Below are 13,374 nucleotides of genomic sequence, written 5' to 3'. Positions count from 1 at the left end.
AGGCAGATCTAAGTGGGATATAAGAGGAAACACCACGCACGTGGGTCACGGATGGGTGTGTGGAACCTGTGTCATGCAGATCCACTGGGGAGCCAACGGAGGATGTGTTTACAGCCCTACAAACCAGGGTGGGAACACAGGGAAGATCCCTGCCTAGGAGGCACTGTCTGGGCTACCATTTCTAATATCCAGGACAAGGATGTCATTTGGGACACCGGGACAAGGCTGGATCTCAGGCCTGTCCCCAGCTAAGCCAGGATGTTCAGGCACCCTATAACTTCAGCGGAGACACCGGTGATACGCAGGATCTCAGGGAGGGATATTTAAGCCGCCCCTTTCAGCAGCAGGCTGCTCTCTTCCCCCTTCCTCTCTCCTTTCCACCCTCCCAGGGACCGCTGGTGACAAAGGGCAACCGGGGCCAGTGAGCATTTTGCCAGGGGGTGTTGCTGCTGTATTCCGAAGGAACCCGCACCCCTGGCAGGACATTTCTGGAGAACTACAAATGGGAAAAAGTTGAAAATCCTTGCTTTAAAAACACATATTTTTTTCTTCCTCCTCCCAAAGTTTTTTTTTCCATTATTTCAGGTGCAGTGCTCACCTCTTTGAGGGATGCCTTGTTGGTGGGCACTTCACCTGCCTCCACTTCCCTCTGCCTCCTCCTTGCTCCCGCTGGCCCTAACCCAGGGGGGCACTTCCACAGCCCCTGCTCCATCTCCTGGGAACCAGGGCTGCCTTGGGGACAAGCAGGTTTTCCCTGGGGGCTGTTGTCCCCTACCCTCGTGGCAGCGCTGTCCCCAGACACAGCACGGATCTACTCTTCGTCTCCACACCATGAGCACACCCACAGCTGGGCTCCAGAATAACAAATTGTCCTGGCATGCTAAAAAGGGGCGCAAAATGTCAAGCAGAGAGTGGGTGTGCAAGGGAGTGGGTGTGCAAGGGAGCAGGTGTGCCCACAGCCCTGCTGCTTGCAGTGGGGTGCCCCGGTCTTGTGCCCACCAAGCTTTGGGGTAACGAGCGCCCATCTCTGGCCTCAGTCCTGTGCCCCGGTGGTTCCTACAAGGTTTTTCTTCCACTCACACGTTCCCCAGCTTGCTCGGCTGCGTAGCTCCCGCCGTGTCCGGCTCTTTGTGTTGTTTGCTGTTAAGTAAATCACTGGCAGCTCCCCAGAGCGCCGGGTAATGGCAGGATAATTCCCAGCAAGGCCCTGGTAATTCACTTGAAGGAAAGCAGAGCAGGGGAAAACAGCACTATTAGCCATTATCCCGGCCTCTCAAAGGCCTCCTCGCCGGCCGGCAGAACCGTGGCGTGGCGCAGCCGGCATGCCTGCTGCCGTTCCCGAGGCCACGGGAGGGCTGCAAGCAAGCAGCAGGAGGGGCCAGGGTTCAGCCTCCTCAGCCTGGACAAGAGGCTGAAATGCAGGAGAACACCTCTGCACGGGTCAGTGCCCACATGCTCACACGTGTGGTTGTGCCCACGCACATGGGTGTGCATGCACAAAGGTGTGCTCACACATGTACACGTAGATGTAAGGCTTTCAGATGCTCCTCGTGTTGGCTTCAGAGCAAACTCCCGGCTCCGTTTGGAGCAATAAAGCCTCCCAGGCCAGACTAGCAGTAAAAGTAGTAAACAGTGAGGGGAAAACGGCTCTCAGACAATAGCCAGGCTGTTTCTGCAACGGCGGTCGCTGTCGTCTGACGAAGACTCTCCCCCTGCTCGCTCTGCTCGCATGCACATTTGGTGCTGATTAACGGCACGGGGGCCGTGCTGCCCCCCGAGGCACGCACACCCGCACCATGTGCTGCTGGAGTGCTGAGCCTGGCTGAGAGCCCTGCTTTGGTGTCACCGTGCTTCATGGAGATGATCCTAGCAGATGATCCCTTGCTTTGGGTGCCCTCAATGCTTTGAGTGCCCTCAATGCTTTGGGTGCCCTCAGTGCTTTGTGTCAAAGCAGCAGCTAGTGCCACCCCCCCACACACCTGTCTCACACCCTGGAGAACCCAAAGATAAGGAGAGCTTGACCTTGCCTCAGTAAAGACATGAAAGTCCATTCTTTTGGAAACCAAGGGCCAAAGACTTAAAGATCACTTCCACAACAGCCTGGAGGGCAAAGCATTCACCCTCAGCAGGCCTCCAGCCCCGAGATGCTGGCATGGAAAGCACAGGACAGGTTTGACGTACTCCACATGAGTCGCCGGAGATAAATGTGGCAACGCCGCTGTCTCCTCAGGGCAAAACTCCTCGTGTCCAGGTTACCGCATCACTGTGGGGCAGCCAGAAATGGCGGTGAGAAAGGGGGGAGATGGCAGAGATGTGGCCATGTCCAGAGGGACAAGGCGAGGCCTGCCAGCTGGAGCAAAGCCTTACTGAGGGATGCTTCCAGGTGAAGCACGACACGTGGGTTTTTTTGCGAGAAAATGATCCTGGCACAGCTACCACGAGGCTGCCAGGGGAGGGGACTTCTCTCGAGCACGGTGATCTGAGACCTTAGACCAGGGGCTCGGATTTAGAGAAAGAACGAGTTCACCAAGTTGAGATCCCCAGGGAAGGCCCTACTCTGATAACCCGCTCAGTCTTTTGGGTTTGTGGCAGTTCCAGGCATGTGCCGAAGATCTATATATCGGATCGGTCCCAGGCATCTGATGGCGCTGGGCTGTGTTAGCCACGCTTTGGCTCTCTGACTGCCTCACACTGCATATTAAGGGATTCCCTTGAAGGCAGAGAGGAGGACAGGCTGGATGAGCTCTGTCCCTGATGTCAGGAGCCACTCACTCAGGCCCGAGTCGGGGTGAAGCAGATGGAGGTGCAGCCCAGCCGTGGGGATCAGGAGGGAATGATCGGTCACCCCTCCACGTGGCTGTTCTCCCACCTCAGCCCAACGGGTTTTGCCCACTTGCTCCTACACCAGATGCCAAATCTGGGTTTTGTCAGCAACGCCTCTCCCGGAAAGGAATCGAGTCTCGATCGGGAGATAAAACGGCAGAGTTTTATCCCATAGCTGCTTGGTTCTGATGGTTAAATGTGCTCCTCGTGGAGGAAGCGTGATCGTTCCTGTGTGGGTTTATCTGGCTTTGGAATTTAGCCATTGGTTTGTTGTCTATGTTAAAACATTTAGCATTGAAATGGAAGCAATTAGGCTCCAGAGAGACCTAGTTAAGGGTTTTGTCAGTTAGTATAGGGAAAAGAGTCTAGGACCTTAGATTAAGGTGTATGATTTTGTTAATGGAGTGGTAAAACAATAAATCTCTCAATGTGTAAAAGGCGCTAGATTAAAATGGGTGTAGATGGAGCAATAAGGATATTTTAGCATCAGCTATCTTCATAAAACATTACCAAAGTCCGGCCGCGTTAACACCAACTACTTTAAGATAATTCTGAGATCAAACACAGATAACGATCCGTTACATGGCCCTAATGCCTCGGCAAAGGCGGAACTGATATGAGGGCAATGAGCAGAGGCAGGTAGGCAGGTATCCCAAGCATGTGCTGCGGGATGCCTGCCTGGGGTACGCTGAGACGAATACATACGTTGAGATAGCTGTAGGGGATCAAAGGGCGTGTCTGAGGGTTTTGTTTCCCAGGGTGAGGTCTCCGACACCTGTGATGCATCTTCCTTCTGCCAAGCCAGAGAGATTGGGAACACGATGAGAAGCAGCTGGAGGTTTTACTCTGTTAGAACGCGTCCTTCGAGGCAGCAGCAGGCTGCAGAGTTTGTACCTGGTTGGTTTCTCCCCTGTAAATGTTCAGTGTTACCTACAACAACTGAAATTAGCTTTCCTGCAGCCTTAGGAAAACACTCATACACCTCTCTTAATTTCTTTTTCATTTAGATAACCAGACAAGGCATGTGTGCTCTTGTTCTCTCCCATGACCTGGCTTCCTTGCGGTGGTCCTTTTCTACATCTTCTCTCATGTTTTCATTAAAACAAAACAAAACAAAGCAAAGCAAAACAAAACAAAACACAGGAACACAGGCAGGACTTCTGCATCAGTCAGGTCATAGCCAGAGGAGATGTCATCTTGCATCACTTGCTCCCTATTTAAATATGCAAAAATTGCACGCTCTGAACTTTCCATCCTCCCACTTGGCATGAGAAGTCCACAACCTTCTCCTTGCTCCTTGCATTTGACTTGCTAAGATGTTTGGTTTGAAGGGGTTGAGTTCATCGGAGGAGCAAACCACTGGGCAGGACCGTGAGGCCCTTATCTCATTGCCCATCTTCCTGCCATGCACCGGCGTTATCAGCGGTGAGAAGGCTTCAGAGCATCTCCCTTCCAGGGGAAGCCTGTGGGAAAGACTCCTGTTTGTCAGCAGAGACCAGCTACTTCTAAGGCCCATCTGCAGCTGGCTCCTGTAGGAAATATTTCATTGTGGGCTACAACAGATTTTTCTCTAGCAGAGCCCTCAGTTGAAAAGTTCGCAGGAACGATGTTGTGGTCGTGCAGTGACTTCACTAGCAAAACCCAGGATTGTTTTCCTGTATCAAGCCTTGTTGCTACAAAAAGAGGGCAAATCATTATTTATTTTCTTGCCTGGTAGTTCAGTGTCGGTTGAAGCTCAGTTTCTCTTCCACTATTTTGCATGATGCCAGGTTAACAGGTCTGAATTATCCAGTGATCTCATTTTCCTTGTTTAGAAATTCTGGCAAAACATTAGCATTTCTCTGATCTTCTTGCAAATAAAGATCAGTAACGTGGGACACCTCTGCCAGCTCTCGAAGGACTCTTCTGGGCTTGCGAGTTTACTTTTGAGTGTGCTCTAATATCTTTCCAAGATTCCAGTGGTCTGGATGGTATCTCATCTGATATGAGCATATCCCCCTCCTGCTTTCCAAATGGAATTAGTTACTGAGCACAACAACTTCTACATATCTTTGTTCATTTTATCATCTCCATGGTGTTAGGTGGAGACTGCATCGATGCTTCCATACCTTTGGTTCCCCATCTCCCTGCAAGTCCCTCCTTTTGTCCTTGCCCCTGCCTGATGTGGATTTTTTCCTTGCTTTTTTTTAGCTTCCCTAATCAATTTCCTAAGTTTCCATTTGTATTGACTGATTTTTTAGTGTCCTCCCTCCCCTCCGGTTGTGACGTGCGGCTCTTTGGTTTCCAGTTTGCCACTGAATCGGAATGGGCTCGTAGCCAAACCCGTTTCCTCTCCATTTGCACTGTGACCTGCCAGCTATCAAAAACTCTTTCTGAAGAGCTCGCAATATTTTCTCACATTTTTATAAATTATTCCTCCCAATCACTTTCCCTCCTACTTTCTCCCAGCCTTGGAAAATTAACCCTATGAATCACCACACATACGGGGCGCACAAGTGAGCCAGAAGTGTCCTTTTTCTTGCCCAGAACAAATGGGATCGGGCCATGCTGACTAGTCCTTAGGCAGCCACAAACTTCCAGTCCAGCAACTAATTCACTATCTGACATAACGAGGCCCAGGCTCACGTTATTTTGTGTGCTGCATGGTTCTTTTCATGTCACATTTTACTTCAAGTTGTGGCAACTTTCGAACTTTGTTCGTTTCACCCGTGGATGTGCAAGACCTTCAGGATGGTCTTCTCCCAAGTGAAACTCCTGAGAACAACTGGGTTTTATCCCCATCCCCCTGAGGGCAGGACAATGCTTAAGGAATAAGCCGCTCCTGCTCCCTGCTTCAGTCCCTGGTACAGACCCGCAGGCAGGATGGCTCTCGAGCGCTGCCGTTAGCGCCTCGGTCCATGTGCGTCCCAGATCCTGCACTCGTGGTTATCGATGGGTCTGAGCCCAGGAAGCATCCCCTCTGTAAAGCACTCCCTCCCACGCAGCTCTCACGCACGCTGTCCTCCCCAAACAGGCCACAGCTCCCCTTGCATGGACCACGCCGGTGGCTTTTTCTCCCTACCGATGACACCAGGTCGGTCCTCAGCAGGGAGGGCTTCCCGTGCCCCCGCCTCGGTGAGCACACGTCTAACCCTGGCGTACATGGACCAAATATTTTCCAGGCATGTCCTTTGCCACATGGGCTCATTTTGTTCCTAATGCGCTGTGTTTGAACTGCTTTCATCTCCTCGGCGGCTTTGCCTTGCTTTGTCAGCCCAGCCCTTCTCCAGACTGCCACCAGCCCGTCCCAAAGCTGCGGCGGTCGGCGGCAGTCTGCGTGTAGCCGTACAGCCCAGGGTGTCCCCTGACAAAACCAGCACAGCAGCTCTCTTCTGACACCTTCTTCCTTTTCTTTTAGGGCTGGAGGGGTCTCTACAAACACCCCTTGGACTTTCTTCATGGGGTGCACACCATGCTGGTGTGTGCTACCAGTGAAGACATTCCCGATGGCTTCAAAATCCCTCCCAGCCTCACTGCTACATCTCCCGTCCTTACCTCCAGGAGAAAGCACAGCATGCTTTATAGATCCCAGGCTATTTACATATCCCCCATTTTACTTCTCCCCTCTCAGCCCCAGACTTTGATTCTCCTTCCCCAGCCTACAATTCATCTCCTCCAAATGCCCATGGCATCACTTCTAAGTCTGGCCTCCTGGTTTGAGCATCCCCTGCTTCTCCTGTGCTTTCTAGGGGGGTCCCCAAAGCCACAACCTCTCCGAGGTGTCTCAGCAATGAACCAGACCCCATGGGCGCCCACAGCTCCGGGTCTGTGTGGTCTTTAACAGCCACCTGGCTGGGCTGTGGGGCAAGAGAATGGTTGGAAGAGGTCATTTCCAGCACAAATCCCTCGCCCTGGGCTGGCAAAGGTGTGTGGGGAGCTGCCAGCCCTACAGCCAGGAGGCCAAGGTGATGGGCTTTTGCCTGGGGCTGGAAGGGGGGAAGAGCAGAGGGAAAGGAAAAGCAGGAGAGGCTGGCAGCCCCAGGGCTGCCGAGGAGGTGGTCAGCTTGGCCTTCTGTGGGCTCCTTCCTCCTCGGGGTGAAGCAGCCCTGGGGGTGTCCCTCACCCCCTGTCCCCCTGTGCTTTGGCAAAGTTTCCAGCCTGGGAAACTTTTCCACCGACAGTCCCGCAAGGAAAACGTCAACAAACCTTTTCTCTTAGAAAATCGGAGCTTCTGCCCCAAACCCCCTTTGCAGAAGCCCTGCAGGGACTGACAGGCAGCCACCTCCGGGACAGGGGACAGCAACCGCTCCTTGTCACCCAGAAATACTGATGCCCTCTGGCAGCAGCCAGCTCTCAGCTGCAGCTGAGGCTGCCTGGTGCCTGGGGCTGCACAAAATCTGGTCCTGCTCCCAGCTGGGAGGGGGTCAGGATGCCAGAGCTGCTTCCTCGCTGTGATTCCAGCCCTTGGCTTCCCGTCCTGCCTCTGCGAGGCGGCTCTGTCACCCAGGGCTGTCCCCAGGGACCCTTCCTACTCCCTGGGCAGCAAGGGAGGGTGGCTCACGCCGGGCTGTGGCGTTAGGGGAGAGATCGAGCTGCTCTTAATCAGTTCAGAGCTCGGGCCATCGGGATCAGGCCTGGCTCTGAGGGCACCGTGCACGTTTCTCAGTCATTTGCTTTGCTTCCCTCCTGAGCTCTCCCTTCCCCTCGCCAGCGGGGGCTGACCCCAGGTAGCAGCTACCATGCGCAGCCTGAGGGTAACCACATCGGGACACTGAAACCTCTCGCTGCAGCCTGGAGTTAATTCTTAATCTGGCAATGAGCTTTGGGGATTTCCCAGCGTCAACACACTCTGCAATCACAGGAGCATCCCAATTACAGCACCGGTCCTCCCTCCGCATGAACACAAGCTTTTGTCCCTGGGGTGGAAGGAGGAGGTTTGCATCCAGACCCTATGACACCAGCTTCCCCTAAAACCACCTCCTCTGTATCCCGGCTTCCTACAGAAGTTTAGCTGCAGGCTTTTTTTTTTTTTTTTTATGGTCTATTTCTTGGTCCTTTGCTCATGCAAGGAAAATGAGCAACCCAGAAGCCAGGTAGGACAGGTGTTCCTGGGTGGGAGGAACTGGGCTCTTGTAGGAGCAAAAAATGCCTCGAAAATCACATTAGCTTTAAATGCAGAAGGAGGCTTGGCAGCACACAGTGCGGTGTGAAATCCAGGTGGTGTGAGGGCAGAGGAGCAGTAGAGCAGGGCACCCACAGGTTCATTTCCCCCAGTGCCCCAAGTGCAGTGGAAACCAAACCCGGATGCTCCCCAGATGCTCGGGGAGGAGCAGGAACCACACCTGGGACTGCCCAGGTGCTCCAGGCAGCCCGGGCATACCGGAGCCTTTGTACAAGTCTTCCTTGGATTTTTCTGCCATAACTTTGCCCACTCGCTTCTCAGCCCCGTGCAGACCTCCGGGCACCCAGGAGGATCCCCACGGCCGCCCCTTTCACCCTCCCCGCCTCCCGTTTCCACCTCCCGTCTCCTCTCGCTTTGCTGCTGGCGGCAGCAGGACCAGCCTCCCCTCCTCACCCACCCGGTGCCTTTCGGGGTGCCAGAACCTTCTAGCATCTCCCCTCGGCCTCCCCGTGCCCTCTGCAGGACTCGGTGCCCTTCCCCACCCGGAGCATCCCCTCCGCCTTCCCCCCGCACCAAGGGGCACCGGCGCCGGAGCCGCGCCGCAAGCGTGGAGCGGGGCGCCCTCTGCCGCGGGGAATAGGGCACGGAGAGGGCCCGGGAGCCGTGGGGAGGTGGTAGGGGGACATCCCCCTCTGCCTCGGGGGGGTCTCACCCCCCTCGGCCCCCTCTCCCCGCTCTTCTCCTCCGTTTCCAGCCGGGGATGCTGGAGGAGCCCCCGCCGGCGCCTGCCTCCCCTTGGGGCTCCTCCGTGCCACCCAGCGGGGCCTGGCCCCCAGGGGAAGGAGGAGAAGCGTGGTTGCGCTCCCCGTTTTTTCCTCAAAGGGTTTCTTTTTTTCATGCTCTCAGAGAGAGGTGCTTGGCGGCGGGCGCGGCGTGCCCAGGCTGGTGAGCTTGGCTGCTGCGGATGCTGCCGAGCGCTTTCGTCTCGTGCGGCCGCCTCGCGCCCCGCTCCCGGCGGGGGGAACCGTGGAGGTTCCCCGTGGAGGGGACTGTGTGCCCTCCCGAAGCCCCACGTCGCTTCGTCCCCGCTGGTCTGGCAGGCTGGCCCCAGCAGGGCTAGCAGCAGTAATCCGGGGCATCGCAGCATCCAGCTGGCTCCTCTCCTCCACTGCCAGCCGGTCCTGCGTTTCCCCCGCGTGTCCCCTGCATGTCCCCTGCGTGTCCCCGGTCCCTTTTTGAAGCCGAACGTGGCCGTGGGTTCGCACTCAGGCCCCGAGCTGCAAACTCAGAGAAACGTCCCCTCCGGCTGCCCCCGCGCCCCCCGCCAGCAGCCGTGGGGTGATTTATGCGCCGTCTGCACCGCGCCGTGCCCGGCCTGCTCTTCACGCTGGGTGAGCCGAGCCCGTTGGGAAACCAGTTTCGGGAGGAAACTTCTGTGATCCTTGGTGTGAACCCGGCCTACGCAGAGCTGCGCGGGGGCACGCTGCCCCCCCCCGGGCAGGGCAGGGGGTGTTCACCGCAGGGGCGCAGCGGGATGTGGGCAGGCACGGGGGCAGATGCCCTCGTCCTGCAAGTAGCCACGGGCCGGGGATCCCTGCAGCTGGCTTAGAAAAAAGGGAGTGGGGAGGCATTTATAGGTCCCCAAATCCCCTCCATTTATGCGGATCGGAGTGGCTCCATGCACCCAGTGGGGAGCAGCGTGGGGCACCGGGCAGCGAGGGGCAGCACCGACCCCGCTCCATGCCATCCACGGCGTGCACGGGCATGGCACTGCTGGATCGCAGGGCTGTGACGTCCCCTGGGTGCTCACGTCCCTACAAGTGATGCGTGCTGCCCCCAGCGATGCCCTGCCCTCTTCTCACACCCCCCCCCCCCCGTTAGCTGCAAACCCGCGCACTGGGGCTGGAGGCGGTGGTCTTTGTGCGCCTTTAAGAGGCGGCGGTGCTTTGCCGATGCCAGCTGCTCCCCAGCCACGCACGCTTCCCTACAATGCCCTTTTCATGCGCAGCGGCCGTCTGGGCAGTGAAATGCCCCTTCATCGCGGCGCCTCGCCCGTGCCAGCCGTGCCTCTCGCAGCGCGGGCGCTCTCTCGGCATGGCACAGCGTCCTCGCCAGCTCCGGTGGGAGCGCTGCCAGCGTGTGCTCCCGCTAACAGGGCTGCGGTGAGCGGTGCTGGGCATGGCACTGCCCGCTCCTCCCTGCTGCTGCTGCTGCTGCTGCTGCTCCTTCCCCTGCTCCCAGCATCCCCAAGGGATGCGGGTATCCGCAGCGCGAGGTGCCCCGGTCTCTTTATACCCTGCCCGTCTCTGTGCCAGGTCACTCGGCAGTGCTGCAGTCATAAATCCCAGCCACCTGCCCTCAAGGGCCCGCACGACCACTGCCTTGTTAGGTTTAGCTAATAAAGCATTATTTAAAAAAAAAAAAAAAAGGCGCTTAATCCCCCAATGCCGGGGCTGGGCAGCGAGGCACCACACTGCACTGAGAAGGAGCCCGCGGCCGTACGGAGCCCACCTCGGCCCCGTGGGGAATTATAGTGGCCGTGTTTGCAGAGAGGAAGCCAGTGTCCCGGGCCTGGCCGGGTTATTTGCAGCCTCGGCAGAGCCAGAGCATCCCCGGGCGCGGGGAAGGGGAGGAAATGGGTTCAGGAAGAGCAGCGGCCCCACAGAGGAAGCTCGAGGGGTTGCAAGGCTGGGGGTGAGCCTCTTCCCCTCCGGCCCCGTGGGGCTGCTGCTGAAGGCAGGGGTGTAAAGCCCGGTGCTAGGCCTCCCCCTTGAAAATGCAGGGCGTGGATGTCCTCCTAGCCCTGCTTTGCCCCCGGTTGCGCCCCCCTGAGCCCCAAACCCAAGGCGCTCCCAGCCCAACGCGCCCCAGCCCAGCATCTCTGCCAGCCCTGGTCCCGCAGCGCGGTGGCGTCGTGCCCAGCAGATGTCCCCTGTGTCACCCGGCTGCCTCCTGCTCCCAGGGGTGCCCGCAGCCGTGGGGAGCGGGTCCCATGGGGGAGCCGCTGCCACTTGTCCCCTCGCTGCCCTGACCCTGCTCCCATGGACAGCCGCGCTGGGCTGCTCTCTGCAAATCCTACAGGAATGCCCCTAGATCCTGCTGAGGGGCGAGCCGGGACGTCGGTGGGTCCAGGAGGAGCTGGGCACCCATGGGGGCACGGCTCGGGAGGTGACGGGGGGGCCTCGGGGGAGGCCGGGGGGAGCGGGGTGCGGGTGGGCTAGTGCTGTGACACAGACCCCGTTCGGGCTGGGCCGATTCCACACCGGGATTTCCCCGCGCCCCCGCAGCCCCTGGCCTGCGCCCTGAGCTCCGGCGCCCCCTTCCCCCGGAGCCACGGCAGAGAAAAACCCGGTGCGGATCGGGCACCCCTCTGGAAGGGAGTCAAGCAGGGGTGCCTGGCTCTGGAGGTGCAAGCAGGCTCTGCTCCCCCCCTGCCCCTCAGACAGACCCCGGCTGCCCCGGGACGGGCTCTCCAGCTTGGGTTGAGATGCTTTGGTTGCTGGGGCATTTGGGGAGGATGGTCCTTTTCATAGGATCCTCCCCAAAGTCCCCCAGATGCGGCCAGCCGTGGGGGTTGCACCTATTTGGGGCTGTGAGTCCCACACTGAATCACGAAACCAAGCACGAAGCCATGCAGATGTCCTCATCGTGTCCTCATCGCCTTCCTCTCCGTCCCCTTCCCTTCTCTTGGGGAGGCCCGAGGTGCCCAACGCGCCTTTGAGCTGTGCTTTGGTTCCTGGCTTCTGCCTCGGAACACCATCGGGCTCGGGCAGGGCCCCGCGAGCTCTCCCGGGCGTATTTCCCGAGGAGAAGTGCGTGCTCACCGCTTTCTCCAGAGCCACGGCACAGGTTGGTGATGAATAATGTATCAGACGCCTCTGATCGATGCACCCAGACGGCAGAGGCTCCGTGGATGGCTTCAGATCTTGTTTCTGGTGGGAAATTTGGCAGATCTGGGATCTTCCTCCCCGCCAGCCCTCCCCAGGGCCTCCCTGTGAGAGGAGACCCCTCCGTAGCAGCAGGGACGCGAGGTTCACGTCCTGCGGCCTCATGTGGAGGAGAACGTGGACCTGGGGACACCAGACCAGCTCCACCAGGAGATGAGGAAGGCAGGATCAGCCCCTGAGGAGCTGCGTGCCCTTCAGGGATGGCTCTTGCCACTGCCAGGCCATTTGGTGTGTGTGCAGACGGGTGTTTTTAACCCGCGTCCCCCTTGCACGCTGTGTCACCAGGGCAAGGGGAGCGGGGCACAACCCTTCTGAAAAACCCTCTGAGAGGACGTTGTGGAAGCCTAATGGGATTTGAAGCTAAGGGAGCTGAGCCAGGAGCGGGAGAAGGGCTGAAACAACCTTGAGCGAAGGGGGATCAGCAGGAGCGGATGCGGCTAAGACGTGGCCTCTCCTCGGGGAGCGTGTCTGAGCACACGCACGGCCGCTCGCCTGGGGCTTGCAAATCCAGACTGATTTATCCTGCCTCCAGGACTTTGGCCAAAAAACATCTTGGCAGGAACTTCTTGGAGACGGCTCCGGCTTTGGCAAGGCCAATGCTGAGCCTTTCAGAAAGACCAGGACCAAGAAAGTCTTGAAGTACCTCCGATGTCCAGTGAGATGCAGGTACCGGCCTCTGGTTCCCAGTGCACTTCCAGGTGGCTTTGGGTCAGGGTCACCTCTGTCACCGGCTCAGATGCCACCACTGCCTAGCCCCCAGCCCCTCCTGGATGCAGCCAGACCCCAGCTCCCCCCCGGGTCTTCTCCAGGAGCCCAGCCCCTGGCGCAGCACCTCGAGCTGTCTGCTCACAGTTACCAACAGGGCCAAGACCTGATCTCGTGGAGACGCTGGGGATCAGCTCCAAGGCCTCGAACTGGCAACGGGAAGAGAGGCAGAGGCTGCTCGGGCCCGTTTCCAGCTGGACCATGCGCACAGCTGGCGGTGGAGGTAATTCCTTCTGCAGGATGCCAGTAACCCCACGGCTACGAGGAGGGCGATAGCTGACGATCCCAAGTCAGTTATGAAAGGACAAGGCGTGCAATCACCGATGACAAGAGCTCAGTGGTCCCCAGACAACTCCAAGCTCAGGCCAAGCACTTCCCAGGGCACTGATGAGGATGTTCGTCTGTTCTCATGATGCTGACGGTCCCGCAGCCCTGCTGATTCAGAGCAGCCCAGGAGCAAACCCCAAGCGGTTCACCCATTCCTGGAGAGTTAACCTGCATCGCCTGCGCAATTTAACCCAGCACCTTGCTTTTCCCAGCTGATGCTGTTCTGCTCTGTATTTCCAAGAGCCTTGGCTCCCTCCCTCTCCTCCTTCTGTCTCGGGAGATGTTGGTTCCCAAGATGCTCAGAGCAGCGAGGCCAGGAAAGCAGGGCACTCCTCCAGCTCACCTAATTGTTGGTTTCTGTCCCTGTCCCTCGGTGCCTCATTAAATAGAGCAGGAGGAAAGCCCAGGAGA

This window comes from Cygnus atratus, chromosome 9 (genome assembly GCF_013377495.2).
Source record: "Cygnus atratus isolate AKBS03 ecotype Queensland, Australia chromosome 9, CAtr_DNAZoo_HiC_assembly, whole genome shotgun sequence".
Lineage (NCBI taxonomy): Eukaryota > Metazoa > Chordata > Aves > Anseriformes > Anatidae > Cygnus > Cygnus atratus.
Note: the sequence above shows the minus strand (reverse complement) of the source record.